Source organism: Ursus americanus, chromosome 27 (assembly GCF_024610735.1).
Source record: "Ursus americanus isolate L20-20 chromosome 27, mUrsAme1.1.p, whole genome shotgun sequence".
NCBI lineage: Eukaryota > Metazoa > Chordata > Mammalia > Carnivora > Ursidae > Ursus > Ursus americanus.
In genome coordinates, this window is record NC_142153.1 from 22,181,632 (window position 1) to 22,204,970 (window position 23,339).

Genomic DNA, 23,339 nt, shown 5'->3' on the forward strand with positions numbered 1-23,339 from the left:
AGATTTATTATGAAAAAAGATAATTACAGAATAAAGTTAAACTGGTATTGTCATATTTTGCTCAAACATTTCAAAACCTTTAACATGTAAAGATGAATTGTGAATCTTCACATATGTAGTTTTCCCAGATTTATTTAACTCAAGGCCCTGTTTTTAAAGACCATTTATTTTTGGCATGCAGTTTAGGTAATATTGGTCTGGATATTTAGAATTATAATACGAAGATACATAAATACTTATTTTTCTACACATTGCCAGCATGTATTAAAGATTACATTTTGTTTTTAAAGTCATACAAATATGTTTGCTAATATCAAGATCCTAATTTTTAAAAAATATACTGAACAATTAGGATGTGATTTCTCTTTTGAATTAAATGAAAATGCATTATAAAGATACTGGCCAATATATATACCTTCCTACATTATTTTTGTTTTTATTCACTCTACCACATCAGACGTATTTATGATACTGTGGATTATTAAAATTTATCATATTTTTATTAAGTAGAACAAACAAAATAAATCGTCAATTTAAACCAAACAGGAATGATTAAGTAAGTGGGTAGCTATAGAATTTATTCTCTCACTGTGGAGTGTTAGTCTTTTTCCTTTTTGGAACCCAATTAAGAATTGGAAGCAGATCTGATGCAAGGAGACACTGTTGGTAGTCCTCCAAAGAGATAGAAAGATAGATGTGTTTCATTCCTGTTGAGATCACATTCAACTCGAAATTTCATTTTTCATTAATTCTGGAAGCTTCTGGATTCTGACAAAAGAGCAGCATTTCAAATTGCAGCTAAAATCTGTATATATGCCATCATTTTTGACATTTTTGTCTTGGCCTTCTCAGGGAAATGGTGACTTTGAGAGTTTTGCTATGCTGTTCTATTGCTGACAGACATGGTGTATGAGTTAGAAACATTATTTGACAAGCAAGTAACCATGACAACTTGGAAACATCATTACTATATTCCTCATTATTTTGTCTGCATTTGAGGTGTACAGTTACTTAAAATGTTTCATCGAGATGAAACATTAGAAAGTTATCTATATTCTAAATATATATAGTTCTAAACCTACAGGATATAGTAATATGTAATCTTTCCTAGGCTGAAGTAAGATGGATTTTATTTTCTTCTAAAGGACATTTTATGAATTTTGTCCATCTAGAAGACTTTGCTTTTTGGAGCCTTATGTCATTTTTGGTATCTTATATGCATTAAAAAAAAAAAAAACTACAAACTGTAACTTTGCTTTTAAGTCATTAAGTGGAATAGTAGCAAAGTGGGCCTGTCTAATGTATATAATCTTCAGAGAAGGACTTTGAAAAGGAATGTTTTCCTGTTTTATCTCTAGTTTACTATTTAACTTTGTTATTACTTAAAATAGCATTTTATCCTTTTTATTTATTTATTTTACTTACATGTCTATAAACCAGGAAAAAATAGATGTACATAAAATAGATGCATATATAACATTAATGCAGCTACTCTTTACCTTTTTTTATGGAAATGAAGAAATGCAAATAGCTTAAGTGGTAGTTTTTTAGAATAATAACATTATTTTAAAATCTTTTGACCTCCGCAGAATCCTTTTGTCATTTCAACATATAGATAAAATGCTACTGCATATTAATTTTTATTATTGTTCTTTTGAAGTTTTATTCAAGTTTCCATGTAGGTTATAAGGTATGCTCAGTTTCTATACCTAATTAGTTCTTAGGGAATAAATGAAAGAGATAAGTTGAAAGATGGAGATAAAAATCATATTTATATGTACATACTTCAAACATTAGTACTTTATGGTCCTATGTGTATATATTTCAAAAAATATTCTCATTGTAACAAACTACTTCTGTAATCAGTAAAGCACTTCTGCAACCAGGTTTTGTTATGAGAACTGAAGTTAAATTTCTCCATAGACATGTTCATCATTGCTGAAATTTTATTTTTATCAAAATGATTGTATCTGATTCTTAAATTAACAAATGATTGGCAGTTCAGGTTTAACTGACAGAGATTGTATGACTGACAACCTGCTATGTTTTTTCTTGTTTACCAAATGCTCTCTTTATTGTGGAGCTACTATTTATTCAATAGATTCCTTAATATCCAGGATTTGATTTGATTCTGTCTTTTCAGAGGAAGAAGGGGCAGTGGTGTCACATATTCCGTGAGATATGAGAAGCAATGAATCAGTCAGGATTCGCTGATTTTGTTGGAATCTAGTAGATCGTGGTAGATTAGAAATGTGAGCCATTAGGATCTAATTAACCGGATCTGGATACTATGGTGATCATTGACAATTTGAATTATTCCCATTGCCCACAGCTGTTTTATGCTCACTGTGTCACCTTTCAGAAGGTGGAAATAAAATAAGCCCGAAATGTGTCAGAGAATTCAGAATGATAGTTTGATGAAGACAGGTAAAATGATCTCTATCCCCAACTCCTCAAGACAAAACAAAACACACATGCAGGAGCATTATCTAATAATGGCATCATAGTGAAATTAAGATTATTGTATTACTTATGAAAAACTTAGTGATCTGATTGTTAGAACTTTTGGGATAATTGTTCTGATATAGATTGCTGAATATATTTGTTATGTCTATTTTAAGGTTATTGCTTAAAGTTACATATCTTCTGGAATCTGTTGCATTTTCAGTTATGAAAAATACCACTTGGTTTTTAAGAATATATTAAAGTGCAGTATAAATCAAGCTAAATAATATTTCAAATGATTTATCAGACATATGATATCATTATTATCCTCTTTTCATAATAATAGATATCATAATAGAAACTAAGAAATTTAAGGAAATTATGGGGCAAGTGGTCTAAAGGAATGAGTAACCGAGTCTCAATTTTAGCAATGCTTTGTGTTACTGCCTGTCATAAAGTATCTATCTACAGACTCACAAAATATGGACCAGAGCTCCAGATTCAGTTGTTAAAAAAAATATTAATCTCATTCAAAATTTTGAGAATGTTATTAAACAAAAGGTTTACATGCACTTAAAAAGAGAACTGTAAGATTATAAATTTACTAAAAATAAGTTTGGAGGAAATATCACGAATACTGAGTCAAAAAAAGAAATTTGGCAAGTTGTTCCCTGATGTTCTTACATATTAAATGATGATGCGAGGAATGTGTAAAGGATTTTAACCAACTGAATGAATATATCTTAATGTGTGTTGATGAAAATCACTGTATATTGGAGATACACTGCTTTAACCAACTGAGAGTTACCCATTTTTATCACTGATTAAGTGAATAATATGAAAGTGTTGGTTTTGAAGATGATAGAAGCCTGGGAAGACTAAATAGATGTAGAAGTTTAATAACTTAAATAAGATGATAAGTATAATAAGTATAACATTTTATATTTGGGTAATACAGCTGATTATTAAAGGACAGGGTGGGGATATAGTTAACTTGATAGAAGTCCATGTATTACAGAGGGATTAACTGAGTACAAGCTCTATTATGGTTAATAAAGCTAAATCGTTATTAAAAATATGATTCAACTTTTAGCTGTTGATAGAAATATGCTGTTAAATGTGAGGTTTCAGTATATATCTACACAAAGAACACATGGAGAATTGTTGATTCTAGGTGACAGAATTGAGGGACGTTTATGAGCACAAGATGGACAAACCAAAGTGCTTAAAAGAGGATGATCAGACTAGCTCGGTAGCTAAAACCATGCCTTTTAATTAGAATCATATTTTCTCAATTCAGAATTTGACCTGTTAGCCAACAGAGAATTCCTGAAGCTTAAGTATTTATGTGACAAATTTTAGAAGCCTAAAAATTAAATCATATTATTTTACAATGTTTGCTGAAAAATAGTACTACATAAATCTAAGACTTGTGAATTTTAGCATGGAGAAACCAGATGTGGGGAAGTTAAGATAATTTCTTCAGATTTTGAAAGAAAGAACAAGCGAAATTTAAATGAGACAGATTTCTACTCAATAGAAGAAAGACATTATGACATTAATACATGGAATTGCTCAGTTTAAATCTTTTTAAAAGAATTATATAAAAGGGATTTATTTTGGGGAGTAGATGGATGGGTAGAACCTTTAATTCTTAGATAGCTTCAGAAAGTAACAGTTAATGATTTTGGAACAGGTAGATACATATAACAAGCCTTCTTTAATTTGGGCTCTGCTAATTGAAAATTACTGTAATTGACAGAAGGAGTGGGCTGGAAGTAAAGTAAAATAATTAATTGAATGGATTAATACTATAAACAAGAAACCTAATCAACTTGGTACAAGTGATTTTCAAACCTCTCCTTAATTTTGGAAAAATTGATCCATGTCACCAGAGTCCTAGTTTTATGCTAAGCATTGTCACAGGTGCCATGACAGAAATAATGACATATGTGGCCCATGTCATCAGGATCTTACAAAATAATTAGGAAGAGAAGATTAATTTGGAAGAAAAAAATGTGAAGACCATGAAACAATGTTGTCTGAAATTAACCACTTACAGGTCTTTTATAAGTGTAATTAAAATTCTAGGAATTCTGAATATCAGAAGCTTTGGATTCTTGATTTATCATTTGCTAACAGTTTGAATTAGGTTCTGTGAATCTTGATAAAAACGTGTATCTTGCCCATTCATGTGTTTTCTTATTTATCATGGTCCTTCATACAATGTGGCCTCATGGAGGACCATATCCTCAGTCAGTGCCTATTATACAATGTCCAATAGGTAAATATTTGTTGAATAAATAAATTTTTTCCCTTATTTTCAAAATAAAGACCTTATCTGTCTTTCCGAACATGAACATTTTGAATGCCAATTGCAGAAACTTAGGTAAAAATAATTTAAAGTTCTGCAATATATAAATATATTGTGTAATTGTTACAAATTATCCCTGTCAGCTCATCAAAAATATATTAAAAATTGAATTAACAGTTTTTTTTGGCCTGACTTCAGACACAGTGTACAGCAGCAAGAAACAAACCAGAAATTTTCCTTTCTGGTTTTGACCTAAAGAAAAAAAAAGTACACCAATTTCACAGGGTTCAAACTAATATATAATTTTTCGTAAATTATCCTTTCTAAAAAGCATTAATTAATGATAATTTATTGTTAATAAACTGTTCCTACCCCCAGGATTGCTATTATTTGCCTCTGGTTGTATATATCATGAATATTAGTTTAAATGCTATTTAGCATTTTTTGATAATAGAGGTTAGAATAGGCAGAATCATCCATCTTAAGCCAGAAATGTTACTAAAGCATAGTTCTTTTCTATCGACATAGCTTGCATGCACCCCAATGTAGAGGAAGATCAGGAAGACATAACCCTAATGAGCTCTCAAACAGTTTATTCTTCATTAAGAACAAAATCACTAACAAGCACAAGTTAGTTACTAGAGACATCTAGTACATAGGTATAGCAGTACTTTTTAATAATTAACTGGAAGCAATAAAAACCACTTTGGGAAATAGTACATTCCTTATCTTGGAGGTGCCTGTATAAAGTAAATCGCCATTATTGTATAGACAAATGATTTACATTTCAGTGATCCACTAACGTGTAAAACTAGCTTCAGGTTTGCAGGCAGATTAAAAATAAGGTTTTATGGTATTGGTTTGAGTTTATGAGACATAATTTAAAGTTATTGAATTTTATAAATTACGTGAGAATGGCAGAAATACCACTTTTTTTCCCTTGAAAGTATATATATTTGGAAGTACTCTGACTCCATAACTGTGGCATTATCTAATGTATTGCCTTAGTTACTCTATCTGTGCCATGTAAAACTCACAAGGAAATTGTTTCCCTCATGAGGACTCAAGTTAAGCAAAAGATAGTTTTCTAATGTTAAGCAGAACTACACACACCTCATGGATGGTCTTTTCACAGAAGTGTGTGCATCACACAAGGTTCTGTGGTCTTTCAGTCTTCTAAATCGTAGTAGTAGTTTCTGTATTGATGAGGGACTTGAAGTGACTAGTAAGTTTTCATTGTTCGGTAGAAATGAAAAAAAGTTAATATATATATATATATATATATATATATATATATATATATATATATATATATATATATATAAATTTTGCTTGTAGATAACCCGATACATCTTCAGAGTAGTTAGGAGTTTTCCAGAGCATGATTTAAGAGCCATTGGTTTCATAGATATCTAGTGTCTTTCTGGATTTTTACTTCTTTATAAGCTTTGTAGATATTTATGTAAAAGTATTTTGTTTTTAAGAGTATTCAAAAAATAACACTTATAAAACATTCAAATAATCTCAAGTGTTATTTGAATATGCACATATATTATGATCTTCATAGTTTCCACATACAGTTCTTTATATAAAAATGGAGGACATCTCAAAATTAATGCAAGAAATTGTAGCTATTGCTGTTTGTGAAACAAAGAGTTAATACTCTTAATACATAGTCTTTTTCTTTATTTCATTTATGTTTTCTTTTTATGTCTCAAACATACAGCATTTTGTTGATCACAGCAAATGGTACAATATCAACATCAGTCTTTGGAAAGCCTTATTTGGGCTTACTTTTATATTTCAGCCAAACCCTAACACTCTCTCATAGGTCTATCCTTTATTGTATTTAGAAGTGTGCTTCCAGTGTACTGTCTTACATTTACTGAGATATATGTACATCCTTATAAGTATGCATGTGTTTATGAATAGATGTATGCATATGTATATATATTATTTTCTCTGTGTATTTTTATGTAAGTGGTTTTAAGCTTTAAATTTCATTGTTTCCTTTAGCCTGTTTTTCCCTACTCAGTGTTTAATTGAACACCTGTCCATGCTGCTATCCATCTGGTCTGTAGTTTCTGACTTCTTTACTTATATATCTTTGCTTATGTATTTCCATAGATGGATTCCTAGTTTGGTTCCAACTATGCCATAATTAACATTGTGGTTAATTTAATCATGTATGCAGTATACTACTTTTCATAGTGTGTGTGTCTGTGTGTGTGTGTGCGTGCGTGTGTGTGTATGTGAGAGGGAGAGAGAGAGAGTGTGTTTCTCTGGTATATTTTGAGAAATTTCTAGGTAATGGATTATAGACATATTTAGTTTTATCAAATACTGGACACTGTTTCAGATTGACACTTCAGATTGAACTCCAGCCAGTGAGGGTCATGTCATTTTGAATGTTTTAAATTTTTATTAATCTATTAATGAGGTAGATAATATCTTTACCATTAGCCATCATCATCTTAATAAGTTTTTTCCTTGTGCAAATTTCCTTTTTATAACCTTGGCAATTGTCCTGTTGGGATTCCAGATTTTTTTCTTGATTAAAGAAGTGCCTGGTATATTTTAGATAGTAAACTCTTATCTACTAACTTTGTATATGATGTCATTATTTGATAAAAACAAATAATTTATTCCAAAGAATTAAAATACTATTTTTATCAACTTTTCTCCTTGTAATTTGTGACTCAGGGATGAGAGTGTGGCTAGTATTAAGAAATATTTCCTGGGGCGCCTGGTGGCTCCGTTGGTTAAGCGTCTGCCTTTGGCTCAGGTCATGATCCCAGAGTCCTCGAATCGAGCCCCGCATCGGGCTCCTTACTCAGTAGGGAGCCTGCTTCTCCCTCTCCTTCTGCCTGCTGCTCCCACTGCTTATACTCTCTCTTTCTGTGTCAAATAAATAAATAAAATATTTTAAAAAAAAGAGAAATATTTCCCAATTCATGGGGTTACAAGGATATTGTTCCATATTTTCTTTTATTAGTTTTGTGATTTAAGTTTTACACTGAGGCAAGATATATTAATATTGTTAAAAATAAACTTATTTTAAAAAGAAATAGAAGGAAAGTTAAAAAGAATGTTTATGAATGAAAGAATACTCAACAAAAAAATCATAATCAGATTACAAAAGAGATACTGAGACAGTTTTAAGAGGAAAGAATTATTGACAAAACATGTAAAATAATTAAAGAAGGTATCCTTAGGAGAACAACATAAAATATAAGATCTATGAAATACAAATACAGAATGTGATTGAATTGAGTATAATGCTTTATATGAATCAATCTTATATGGAAGAGAATCTCTCACTAAATACCTCTATAAATTGTGCTACAGGCGAATTAAAAATTCTTCAAGAATTTTATTATGAGGGGCACCTGGGTGGCTCTGTCAGTTAAGTGTCTGCCTTTGGCTGGTCATGATCCCAGGGTCCTGGGATGGAACCCAGTATGGGGCTCCGTGCTCAGCAGGGAGCCCACTTCTCCCTCTCCCTGTGCCACTCCCCCTGCTTATGCTCTCTCTCTCTGTCGAATAAATGAATAAAATCTTAAAAAAAAAAATTTATTCTGATAGGAATATACCATTTTACAGAGAAATTTTTTTTTAATATTTTATTTATTTGACAGATAGACAGCCAGCGAGAGAGGGAACACAGGCAGGGGGAGTGGGAGAGGAAGAAGCAGGCTCCTAGCAGAGGAGCCTGATGTGGGGCTCTATCCCAGAACGCCGGGATCACGCCCTGAGCCGAAGGCACACGCTTAACGACTGCACCACCCAGGCACCCCTTTACAGAGAAATTTAAAAACTTTTCAGCAGAAATTATTTCATAATGAGTTTAGAATGCAAATAAAAGATAAAATTGTGCTTCACGTTCACAGAAAGGTGAAATGTATATATTATTTGATGATGAGATGTTTTGCATGACATTTTGAGCCATATCTAATCTTTTTTTGAAAAGGATTATGATAGTTAGGATTAACACTGTCCTTTATACCAAAACATTGTTCTATATTTTCTGTACTTGGAAGCAGTGTTGTTTTCAGAGAAGACCACAAGAGATAGACAAATCAAGTGTATTTTCCTAGGGAAACAAGGTCAGTGGAAAGAATTTTCAGAAAAAGCTGAGGGCAGCAATTGAAGCAGATTTTTTTTTTCCTTAAGTACATCTTAATCTATTTTAGGATAAATTCATTTTATAAAATACTCTAAGATGAATAATAATGTAAATTGAGAAATTGAGGAAGAATATGAGTATTTTTTACTTAAAAGTTAATAAATTATTGACTTTAATTGACATTTTCAATTATTCCAGTCCCCGAATGGCCATTCTATCATCTAATAATATTGAATGAATAGTCCACAATTTCCTGGTATAAAATACTACTAATAACAAGAAAGGGCATGACTAGAGTTTATATTTTAACCCTCTTATTGTAAATAGGTTCTCTTCTTTATATTTCTACCTGTTCCTTTTATCTAAATTCTCATCATTTTTACCCAAGTGCAGCAGTGTGTCTCTTTTTTTTTGTAATAAATCTGAATAATTCCCTGGATTGTAGGACTAATCACTCATACTTGGACTAATATATAATGTATGTCACCTAGTCCTATACACAGCTATTACAGGCTATAGTATCTCCCTTACTAGCTGTCCTTCCAAATCCTGAGTTCCTCAAGACAATTTCCTATTTTATAGAACTGATTGAAAGTTTTCTAATTTTTATCTTATCCTAATAACTAACCGTTCCTTCCTTCCTTCCTTCCTTCCTTCCTTCCTTCCTTCCTTCCATCCATCCATCCATTCATGTATTCATCCGTCCATCCATTATCTATCTATCTATCTATCTATCTATCACCTATTCTTCAGCAAATAAACTCAGATACTTAGAGAACACCTTAATAGTTATTCTAATAACAGTCCATTGGCATATACTTTTTTTGTTTTGTCAGGATTTTATGTTCTATTACAGACTAACCTAAGCCAATGTATCATTCACAATTATTTGGTTCTTTTGATAAATAAGAGTGTTAATCAATGGTTAAGGTGATAATCATAAGTTTTCCCTGCTAATCTATCACTATTAAAATGATGGCAAGTCTTAGAATTTGGTACACATACTGTCACTGCTTTGCCATTAGTCATGAGAACATTTCAAAACCTGTAGATTAATGAAATCTCAGTTCTCTGTCCTGCTAGGTTCTCTGACTGCATACTGCGTTAAAGGTTCATTGAGGCAAATGCTATAATATTCTAGAGACAGAATTTAATTAAATTTACTTTGGGCATAAGGGAACCATAATTGTTTATAGGACACTTTTGAAATTGTCTCAGCACTATCCGAAGAACAAGAATGAGGGGCTATTTATATCCTTTTTATGGAAGAGAAGGAATACTCTGAACATATTTCTAGCCAATTCATGTTTTGAATATGACCAGTTTTGTCAATAAAAACCAACTTGTAACATTCATTATGTTAATTAAGAAACCTTTGGATTTTTGAGTGAATGCCAGCCAACCCACCATGGAGCATGTATTCCTGATTAAGGTAATAGACTTCCCTATAAATTAGAATTTTTGTCTGTCCTTAAGCATTGTAAAGAAAATTGGGGCGCTTGGGTGGGTCAGTCAGTTAAGTACCTACCTGCCTTCAGCTTAGGTCATGATCAGAGGGTCCTGGGATCGAGCCCCATGTCGGGCTCCCTGCTCAGTGGGAAATCTTCTCTCTCTCCCTTTGCCTGTTACCCCCGTTCATGCTTGCTCTCTCTCTCTCTCTCAAATAAATAAATAAAATCTTAAAGAATTGTAGAGAAAGTCAAAGAAAATAAAATATTTTGTGATATTTATATCTATCTTGATCAAATTCAGTGTCAGGAATAGTCAGGAACCAAATGGCAATAGATATTTTTCTGAAGAATCATGGGTATGCAGTATACAAAGGCATTAGTCAAAACCAGAGATAACCCTTCCTTTTTGGGTGAACTATGTCAGAGGGATAGTATAACAATGTCCATAGTAGAAAGGAGGCTTTGAGGAGAAAGCAGGGTTTATGTTTATGTTTTGGTCATAGACCTTAAACCCCTCTGTCTGACACTTGATCCTCCAGGCAAGGAAAATTATGCCCAGGGAGTTCTTGAACATGATCTTCACAGTTGACAAAGAGGTCATATTATGCAGGAAAGCCCTACAACCCGGTCAGAATGCCTGGAAATAGTCCAAGTAATGTTGAGTTAAGAGAGGAGTCCAGCATGGAAGCAAGGATTAAGAACAGAAGCCAGAAGAGAAACAAGTAGATCAGGAGATCAAAACAGTGATGGAACACATGCAGAAATGGAGCTTGAAAGGGAACTGGGTATGGGAGGTACAGAATAAAACTTCCAGGAATCAAAGTCTGGTTTTGTGAGATTTTGTCTTGCTCTAACAGATCTATGGCACACACTCACCAAGTGTGGCCCTAGGCATTTACTGAGCCAAATAGTTTAAATAGATTGATTCATGTAATACATAATATAATATATACATATATAAAATAATATATTGATTTGTATAAGTTATATTGATTTAGGTATTAAAATGGTTAAGTGTAATTATCAATAGATTTTACCAATTGATGAGTGATTTTGCCCCCCTCAAAAAGATTAACTGTCCTCATTTATTCCTATTAGATGTAAACAAGGATTATTTTCTCATTTGTTTCATGCCTTATTTTCAGTTCTTTTAGATAGAACACTTCCTTCTCTTGCACAGTTGGTTTACATTAATGTGACATTTCTTATACATGATAAAAGAAAAAAATATTATCTCTAATTGTACAATCTGTTAAGTCCCATTTTTGTATATGTCTAGTACATTGCTTGGAATAGATTTATGCATTTTTTCCAAATAACTGCAGTCCTTCACAAATTGTATATATATAATCTCTTTCAAAAAAAATTTTTGACAGTAAGTTTTTCTATCTGAAGCCAGGTAAACTTTTAGTAATAACTAAAATGCTCTGTTGTTACAGAGAAAACTTTTATACCCCTAAACTTTATTCTCTTAATGTCCTTGTCTTCTAATCACAGCAGGAAAATATTCAGGTTCAAATTGACCAATGACCTTGCATGTGGTGACTCATTAGACACGTTTGTGAGGCATACCCATCGATAATGGAAAGGTTCTTTTTTTGTTCCTTCAACTCATCATAAAACTGCTGCCACTAGTGAGTCATCACTGGAGGATTTTATTGGGCAATTATTTCTTAAGTATGCTTATCTAATTTAGGATTCATTAAGGATGATGACAGAAGAGTCTCCCAACTAGAAGTTGTAACTTGATCCAAGATTTTATTGTCTATATGTATAATTGGACTAATATTTATGCTGGGAATGTGCCAAGTTTAGGAGTAACAGGAGTTGAAACTCTTTTCTTTTGAGTAAGCATTCTTGTACAACATAAATTACATAGTATTACAAAAACCTTGGTATTAATAAATTTGATTATCAATTCTCAAAGCCTGAGCTTATAGTAAAACAGTACACAGGAAAAAAAAATCATATTTGATAGAAAAAGTTTTCCGTTTAGTGTATAAATCTTATAAATCAGGGTGTACAAATTAATTAAAAACTTTTAATTTTCAGTATTTTCTACAAGTGTCAATATGGGAAGTGCCTATTTTTTTAAGGGATGTTGAATTTTGGCTTAGGTTACCTTTGGTAATGTAAATAGTCAATGATATTCATGAATAGTAAGTTATTCAATTGTGTTTTGTCTTTATTTGACTTCAGTGATAAAGTATCTTCCAGATTTCCTGCTGTAATCTAGAAGTGAGATTCATCATGAGTTTCACTGATACCTGAATTGAAATCAAACCTGATACTTAACCTAAAATGACAGGCCTTCATTGATTTCAGCATTGATGATTAAACTGATTTTTTATATATGGGCTGATAGGTACAATTAGGGCTGCTGTTCAGTCAGGATACAGCCGTGTAGTTGAGTTGGTTGTTTAGGAGCCAGAGTCCTTTTTTCTCTGGATGGACTGATTTTGATTGGTTGATTTCTTTGCCATACCGGTTACTGAATATCACTATTAGTTAGAAGGTTCCTGTCCCATGTTATTGACTATAGTATCCCTTTCAGCATCACTCACTCACCAAATGAATGAAGAAATGGTAGAAACTAGAGCCATTGGGGATTTATCAGATCATTAGTTGGGAAAAATGAATATTTGATTATTAAATTTTATTTTCTTTTTGTAATTTATTTCCTCTAAGATGTGCTCAGTATTTATAATTATCAGTGTTCTTTATTTTTATTGAAAAAAAAGACCTAGAGTCAAATAAGTATTATTTATACTGAAGAAATTTTTATGAGAAAGCTTTCAAAAATTATTCTGGTAGCTTGAAAGAGTTTACAGTATTCATAAAATATCCAACTTCCAGAGAGTAACTAAAGAAAAATCTGGTTCATTGAAGGGTCTCTGCTCAGAGAATGAGGATGATACTCTATGTCATACATTTTCACCAGTATAACATCTTGTGCTGTAACCAGTTACAGGGAATCAATGTCACTTCATCTCTTTGCTCTTCTTGTAGTGTTTCAGCATTTTCCTCTTTTTCTCCTTTTTTCTATCTCTTCCTCCCTTTCCTCTCCTTCCCTTCCTCTCATCCTTTTTTTTCTTCTTCTTTCCTCCCTCCGTGCCTTCTTCTCTTCCTCATTCTGAGGTACAGACTTCTATAGCTGTTGTCCTAACCCTCCTACCCTCCTCTTTCCTGTACATCCTCTCAGGTGGAAAAAAAAAAACAAAAAACAAAAAACAAAACTGATTGTGTTACTAAACCCCCAATGCCCTCTAGATGAATTACTCATTCTAGCATAGCCATTTACAACAGGTAGTTGCTTTTCTCTGCAGAGATAGGTATGAATGGCAGGCTTTCTCTACACTGTACAGTGAGTCTCCCATGTCTATTGAGAAAATGGCTACTTATTTTCAAGGAGCAGCATCTTTGTAGAGCTTTCTCTAAATCATATTTTGTGCTCTTTTGTTATAGCAATTTACAAATCTTTTTAACTGGACTATAAAATCTTTAAGGGCAGGAAACTCTTTATTTGTTTTATGTATCTTTAAACTGTAGTAGTCATTATATAAATATGTGGTGGATGGATGGAGGAAGAGAGGGAGGGAGATAGGAAGAAAGGGAGGGAGGAAAGTAGGACCCAGGCAGGAAGTGCTTAAACTGCAAACTGACATAGTGGTTAGGAGAGTTAAAAAACATTAAAGCCTTAATTTCTCCTAAGATATATGTTCATTACAACTGGTTGATATTATTTAGGATTTTTGATAAACTATGATTAAGGCAGCTATTATTATGTCATTAACTTTGACTCTAGGAAACACAATTGGAATTCCTTTTTAAATAAAATGGCTTGTCTTTTTTTGAAACAACTAAAATTAAATGTACAAAAAAGCCTACTATCCAAATAGATCTAAACATTTTGACAACTTTCTTATTACTGTACAGTCTCTTCATTCTCATGGATTTATTTACTGATAAACCAAAATCTCCCAAATTTATTTCCCCCAAACAATTTCTAACCTCCAACTCAATTTTATTCAATTGCCCATACAACATACTCATTTGGATGTCTCTGTAACATGTGGGTATCTTCAACAGAGGTGTCACACACTGAATTATTCTTTTATATATTTAAATCTAGTCCCCAACAAGTATTCTCTATCTTGTAGATTGGCACCCCTATTCATCATTTCAAACCAGACCCCAGAAAATTATTCTTAGACCTGACAACCTCACCTCTCATGTATAGTATAATCCATTTTCAAGTCTTTTTGATTCTACTCATACATATTCTAGAATCTTTACACTTCCTAGTCTTGTCATCCAAGTCCAGTAATCATCTTTCATGTTCTATTATTTCATGTTTCATTCTTTCTTTTTCCAGTCTCCTCCTCACACAGCATTACAGGGTAGGTGAAAGAGGACCTACGATATGACCAAAATAAAAGCAAAGGAACCAAAATTCAGCTCACCTAACTACAGTAATTGCTTCACTTCCCATTTTAGAAAACAAAAAGAGTAGATTTTTTGTTTACTTGCCATTTTAATTTACCTGTTAGTATAGACTGGTCTAAAAACTTAAGTGACTACTGGATTGAGACAATGCTTTGTCTTTTCAGTCTGCTTTTACACTGGATTTTCTTTTTAAAAAAACTTAAACATGTTAACAAAGTGATTCTCAACAAACCCTCTATGTATGTTATAAATACCAGAAGAGCTTTTAATTAAAAAAAAACAACAACTCATTTCACAGCAGAAAGATCAATTGGAGTCTCCAGTGGTGAGGCCGAGGCTTAGATATTTTTTAAAGCTGCCCCCGGGATACCAATGTGTAGCCTAGGTTTGAGGCCCACTGCCATCTGCCATCTGCCACTTTAGTTTGCTATTTGACACATCACATGTTTGAAAAGCTCACAAAGTATAGAGAAGTTGAATCACTGTATTTTACACCTGAAACTAATGTGTGCCAACTGTACTCAAATAAAAAAAAATTTGAAAGAAAATGCTCACAGCAAAGTCCCTGGCACATAGTAACCTTTCAGTAGAGGTTGATAATTATTAATGTTATTAGGCTATACCCTTTGCTCTTGGTACTTCTTTCCAGCATAAAGATGTAACACCTAGTGTATGTTCCTCTTAAATATTTGGTCTTCCTGATTCAACATAAGATTTTCCAGCAGCCTTTATAGATAGATAGATAGATAGATAGATAGATAGATAGATAGATAGATAGATAGATAGACAGATGCAGATACATAGATATATCTAGATATAGATAACTATAGATATCTACCTAGATATAGATATATTATTTTTATTGAGAAATGTATTACTCTAAAGCTCTTCATCTCATCTTTGGGTTTCTTACCACACTAGTAAAATAGATGGCAAGTTGTCCACAAGACTGGAAATGTCATGTTATCAACTCTCCCATACACATACATATAAATGCATTACTAACTGTGTTTTAGGAACTGTTTTATTACTTTAATTATTTAATTCATTCAGTCTTCACACTATTCAGTTTTAACCTAACTTATAGATCAGGGTACTGAGAACCAGAAGACTTAAGTAATTTATCCAAGATTATAGGGCAGAGGTAGGATTTGAACCCAGGTAGTATCCTTTTGGAGTTTTTGTCCTTAAGTATCACATCAAATGACATAACTTGTTGGGAATAGATGTTAGCAATAAAATTAAATATTAAGTCACTAAATTATTAATTATATAAGTTAATATTAATGGTTATAGTAATATTTTATTAATTCAGATTTCATGTGTAATAACTTCTGTTGGAATCTGCACTATTAATTTTTATTGTTTTTCCCCAATAAAATTTGACTTAAAGTACAGTGATATACTCTTTTTGGTACCATCCCAGCCCCCCAAATTTCATTATTTGGATTTAGCATGCACTTGGTTTTTAGTCTTTCAGTTTCAGAAACTATTTACGTTTTTAATATACCTCTCATTCAGTCGATGGCCTTTGAATTGTCAAGAACCTCTGAAGAGAAATGAAATGTTTATGTTTGAGATATATATATAAATTTTTTATTATTACTATTTTTTTTTAAGTAGGCTCCATGCCCAACTCATGAACATGAGATCAAGACCTGAGCTGAGATCATGAGTCTTAGGCTTAATTGAGCCACCCAGGCACCATAAGATTGATTTCAATAAGGGAGGGAGGGTGTCATGTATTTGTTTTTTCTATTTATTTATGGTTTTTAGTAAAAAGATTACAAAGTGTCTTTACCTGAAGTAGATCCAAAAACCAACATAAACATTTCAGGTTTCTTTGTCTTATTTGAGAAACTTGTTTCTGTTCATCTGGGAATTTAAATGATTGCTCAGTGAGATCAATAGCTTCTCCTTTGGGGAATGTAAAACTTGTATCACCAATACAAGAGGCCCAGCAAACATCAGAAACAAAGAAGACAAGCTCTTGTTAATTGTGACCTAAAGGAAAGACCCTGGGGGAGCAAATTTGAAGGGTCCCTGTCCATTTCTGTTTGGAGTCAGCAGCAAGGGGACACTGATAGGCTTTAAAAAGCAATAAAAAAGCAAAGTCCATCTTTCCCTTTAAGTCTACATATTGACATTCAGTTATCTTTGCCAGATGGAAATGGATTTTCTAATGATGAATGCATATACTTTTGAAGTGTGCTCTTCAAAAGACAGCCAAGAGAAGTTATGAGAGGGACATTCATTTAATTGTAGTTACTTAATTTGTCAAGGCAGTTCTTTATTTGAAAACTAATACTGAATTAAAAAATAAAATAGAAATATAGGACAGTTGTACATCTCCCATATTTACTGAATGTTTTGTATTTGAATTTTTTTTAGTATCTTAAAACTCAGATGCATGTTATAAAATTAAGCTCTGTACATCTATGTATATAAGTTAAATATCTCCCATTTTTTCAGTGAGGGTATGAGTCATATTTAAAGTAAAACTCAAGCCAGTTATCAGTTCCTTTTGATATAGTTATCGCTTCTTCCCTGGTTTTAGAGTATTGCAAACAGCATAGAAATAAAGATTGAGGGAACTGTCTTGTGCTGGAATAATAAAGCATGAATAAAGCTGAAGTTACTAAGTAAAGTTGGCCCTTTAGACTTCTGGCATTTTATAAAAACACCAGCGTCTTATGAAGAGATGATTATTAGTGGTGTTTTCTCCAAATCAGCAAAGTGGGGATATTAAATTATTTAACATATTGCTTAAAATGCTGTGTGACAAGGATAGATAATTTATCATATTTATCGTACTAAAGAAGGTCATGAACACTTATCAACATAGTTCATAATATCTCTTGCTTGAGACTCAGTATTGGATCCCTGATAAATGATAGCGACATTTATAAATCTTTATGAAAGTTTCCTAAAATTATGGAGATCACATGAACGCTAGTAGCTAATTACTCAAAATATAGCATAAATACTTCTAAAATATAATTCCATTTCTTCTGAAAAGAAAACATATTTGTCACTTCTTTTGGGCTATATTAATTTCTATTGCTGCTTAAAGAAATTGTCACACTTTGTAGTTTAAAACAGCATAAATTTATTATCTTATAGCTTTAGATATCAGAAGTTTGATAGGGGTCTTAGTGGACTAAATCCAAGTTGTTGGCAGGGTTGTTTTCTTTCTGGAGGCTCCAGAAAATACTCTGTTTTCTTGCCTTTTCCAACTTCTAGAAGCCACCCACATTCCTTGGGTTATAGCTCCTTCCCTCCATCTTCAAAACAGCCATATTGATCTCTCTGACCCTACTTCTGTAGTCAGTATCTTTCTCTGACCACAAACTGGATAGGTTCTCCATGTTTATGGCCCCGTGTGTTAAGATTGGACCCACTTGGATAATCCAGGAAAACCTCCTGAGTGTCCTTAACTTAATCAGACATGCATAGTCCTGTTTACTGGGTAAGGTGTATAGTCCACAGGATTAGTGTGTGGACCCTGCCATTATTCTGCCAATCACATGATCTTTATTGAAGAATAACTTCATTATTTGTGGCCATTAGTTTATCAGTTTTTGTTTGTGGTGTAGGTACCTCTTTCTCTAATCATTGCCAAATCACATCCTGATTTTAGAACCACAGAATGTTATATTTGGAAGGGAGACAATCATGTAGTTCAAACTTTCCATTTTAAGGGTGAGATGAATAAAATTCACTAGCGAAAGTAAGTGATCACAGGCACTAATTGTGTTTTATTTAGGACTCTATTTTTTAAAGCAGTTTTAGGTTACAGTAAAATTGAGAAGAAGATCAACAGATTTCTCACATACTGCCTGCCCCCAGTACACACACAGTCTCCCCCATTATCAATGTTACCTACCGGAATGGTTTACTCTCAGTGTCTTATGTTCTATGGGTTGGGACAAATATATAATTATGTGTATCCACAATTACAATATCATACAGGTAGTTTCTCTGCTCTAAAAATCCTTTGTGCTCCACCTATTCAACTCTCTTCCTCAAACGCTGGCAACCACCCATTTTTTAATTATCTTCATAGCTCTGCCTTTTCCAGAATGTCATATAATTGGAATCGCATAGCATGTAGCCTTTTAAAATGGGCTTCTTGCACATGGTGATATGCATTTGTTTCCTCCATATCTTCTCGTGGCTTGATAACTCGCCTATTTTTAGCACTGAATAATATTCCATTATCTGGATGTGTAACAGTTTATTTATCTATTTTCCTATTGTCTTAATTGGTTTGGGCTGCTGTAACACAATACCAGGAATTAGGAGGCCTATAAACAACAGAAATTTATTTCTCATAGACTGAAGGCTGAAAAGTCCAAGATCAAGGCACAGGCAGATGCAGTGTCCGATGAAGATCTGTTTCTTGGTACATAGATGGCTGTCTTCTTTGCAGTGTCTTCACATGGCAGAGGGGCAAGAGACCTCTCTGGGGTTTCTTCTGTTAAGGCACTAATCCTATTCTTGAGGGCTCTGCCTTCATGAGCTAATCACCTCCCAAAAGCCTCACCTTCTAGTAGCATCACATTGGGGGTTAGATTTCAACATCTGAAGCATGAGAGGACACAAACTTGCAGTCTGTAGCATCTACTGAAGGATATCTTGGCTGCTTCTAAGTGTTGGCAGTTATGAATAAAGCTGCTATAAATATCTGCGTGCAGGCTTTTGTGTGTGGACATAAGTTTTCTGCTCCTTTGGGTAAATACCAAGGAATGTGATTGCTGGATCGCATGCTAAGAGTGTGTTTGGTTTTATAAGAAACCTCCAAATTGTCTTCCAAAGTGGCTGTAACATTTTACATTCCCAGGAGCAGTGAATGAGAGTTCCTACTGTTCTACATTCTCAGTATTTAGTGTTGTCAGGGCATTACTTCTTTAATGGTGATGACCACGTTTCCTCATTTGCTGTAAAACTGTTAAAAAAATTTATCATAATTTTTTACGAAGTTCCAAGGCAGTTTTATGTGGAAACAAGCCTTACTATATTTATTGTTCTTCAGCAGGTGTCTAAACCTAATAATATGTGTATATCACTAATATTTTGAATGATAAACTATTAAGAAAACAAACATTTAATTCTGTTTTTACAAGAAAAGAGAACTTTGGCTTTTTCTAAAGAGGAGTGATGCTATACATTTTTCATGGTTGCCTGAATTTCCAGACCACTCTTTTTAATGTTACAGAGTCATTTTTTACAGTTCTATCTCAAAGAAATCAGTTAGTTACTCAGAAGAATAGACAGTTTCCATCTCAATGCAGTGAGCTTGATTTTATTTACATTTGTGCATCATGCTTTTGATTGAGAGAAGTATCAAAGGGGTAAATGAGACACGTTGTGATGTACCTCACACTCAGGAGTTGCATCCTGAGGACACATGTTCTATCACTTGAAGTCTCAAAGAGTGTTCGGAAATGTGGTCTAACCAAGGAGGAGGACTTGGGAAAGCAATGACATAATCTTTCAAGAATTTTGAAATTGCCTAGGAGCCATAAGATAGCATTTTTACCCAAGTTTAGATGTAAATTAAATTTGAGATAACTTAACGATTGAAAATATTATGCTTATTTGAAATGTATATATTAATACTCTGTTAACCTTTGTCTTGAGAGCATTTTCACAAGTTTTGCTTGGTTGATGTACACTTCAAGAATATGTAATACAGTAGAGCAAGTGTTATTGTCATCATTTTATAGATAAGAATTTGAGCCTGGGTGAAGTTGCTTGCCTGATCTCCTACCCCTTCACCATGCTCCCACTTTCCTTGGTGAATTAGTGTATGCATCTGACATAATGTCATGATGAAATATCCTGAAAGAAATAACATGAACTCCACATCCTGTTTCAGAATTTCCCTATTAGTTTCTTCTCTATACAAAATTAAGAATGAGGACAATAAACACAATTTAAAAAAAAAGCAAAATACTTTTTACAGCATTTTCATCTATCTGCATTTTTTTGTTATCACTTCCTAGATAAAGAGGAGATGAGCTTAGAAAAAGAAAGCTGAGGGGGTGGAATTAAAAAATAGTTTCTTGTCTCAATACCACATATTCATATTCTGATATATTGTACTGTTGGCATTTTTTTTCTTTGAGTCAGAGAGAGTATGAAATTAAATGGTTTAAATAGAAGCCAAAGGATCTGCAATAGATTCTAGGAGTATTGTACTTATCAGAAATATTTTAAGGCAAATTGTTGGAAGTGGGGGAGAGGGATTGTGGAGATCCAGAAAGTCATGGTAATTTGAGTACTCCTTGAACATAGGGCACTTAGGCATGTGGACTAGGTACTATTTTGATTCCTATAGATGATTATTTGAAATGCGCATCAAGTTTTGTTAAAGAGCAATGGCCATGTAAGCAATGTGCTGTATCATTTAAAGTAATAATTTAAGCCATATCCATCACAACATGTTAAAAAAATCTGTATGGGAAAACAATCCTTATGTCTCTATTATCATGAGGCATTGCATTAAACCTGTATGGTTTTGAGAAAAAGAAATGTAAGAATATAGACAGTGGGTTTTAGTAGCAGGTCAAAAACATTATCCTTTATAAAATGGAATAGAGTTAATATTTTAATATTCTTTTTCTTCATTACACTGAGGTGATTTAATATGCAGTAAATAATTACTTTGAAAGGAATCAGTCTTTGGCTCAATGATTTATATAGATTTTTCTTATGAACTTTCTCTGTCTTTCAGAATCACAGTAAGGAGGTTTATTGTTTGTTTGCTTCTGTGTATTTTTGTTCATAAATGATCATGTATGCTTTCTGTATTCATTCTTCCATTTAGTTCCTTCATCCTTTTAATCTGATCAGACAATGATTTAAAAGTATAGTCACTGAATAAGTACAAGAAGGGTTAATAAAACATGGCAAGTTTCAATATGGACACAGCAAAATGAGAGGTAGAGTTTGTGATGAAATCATGTTTGGCTAGAGTACCTTTCATTCTGATATGCACACCTATTAATCAGCTCATTTACCCCACCGACAAGACTGTATCCTACAGTCTTACCAGTCGATGTCTTTTTTTTCATTTACAGATAAAGGTCATTGTTCTATGTATTGGTCACTTACTTTTTAAGAAATTATGATGCCCTCTTTATTTTTTTTTTTATTTCCTTTTGGGGTCTGGAAGCTTTCTTAGTGAATTTATGTGAGCTTCAATTAGTAACATTATTAACTCTTTCCTGTCTTACTTGTAACAACTGTTTTTCCATTTGTCCTTGACCATTGAATGTTGTTTATATATACAGAACTTAATTTTTTTTCTCATGGTTCTGGACTCTGGGAAACAAACTGAGAGCTTTAGAGGGGAGGGGTGGGGGATTGGGATAGGCCGGTGATAGGTATTAAGGAGGGCACGTATTGCGTGGTGCACTGGGTGTTATACGCAAGTAATGAATCATGGAACTTTACATCAAAAACTAGGGATGTACTGTATGGTGACTAACATAACATAATAAAAAATTAAAATAAAAAATAAAAAAAAATAAGATAAAATTGAAGGAAATTTAAAAAAAGAACTTAATTTTTTTAAAGATTTATTTATTTGATAGAGAAAACAGCAGGGAGAGCAACAGGAAGATGGAGAGGGAGAAGCTCCCCGCTGAGCAGAGAGCCTGAATAGGGGCTCCATCCCAGGACCCTGGGATCATTACCTGAGCAGAAGGCAGATGCTTAACTGACTGAGCCACATAGGCGTCCCTAAACAGAACTTTAAAAAAAAATTTTGTAATTTCCTCCATTTAAGTTTAGAAACTTATTTTCTCAATTAAAAATTAGAAAATAGTCTCCAAATTTCTTCTAGTTTTTAAAAATATGGATAGATTTTTACATGATTAATTACTTCAGTGATGTATATGTATTTTGTGTTGTATTCAGCAGGAGACGAAGAGCTAAACTATTTTTTTCTCTAATAGAATAATAATTAATTCATTTTATCTTGACTGTACCTTGTTTTCTTCCAGTTTGTGATACTTCTTTTGTCATGCACTAATTTAAATAAGCACAATGGCCTGTCTGTAAATTTGTCTGTTTGTTTTGGGGGCGAGTATTATACTAATTTATTTATTTTTGTTTCTACTAACAACTAAATATTTCATAGGGCTAATGCTCCATACTGGTCAATTTTTTGCCTACTTATTCTTTCAAACAAACTCTAATATTTTACATATTGCAAAATGATATTGTGTGGCTGTGTACTCATATGCATACATTTGTAGATTTTGCTGTTTTGAAGGAATCTTGCTTCCATTTTAGTTTCTAAGCCAAGAATATCTTCACCAGTAATCAAAGTAATGCAAAATGAAGGTGTATAAAATATATATGTTTTGTTCTTTAAATTAGCATGTCAAAAATACAAAATGATAATGCAGGCAGAAAGCTTAAATTGTCACAGTGTCTTGGGGAAAATAATTTAGTTAAGTTAATCAGGAAATTCCTGACGTATGATTATCTATGGAAAGAAAATGACAAGAAATCTAAATTAAGATTTATGCATGGGAATGTTCTA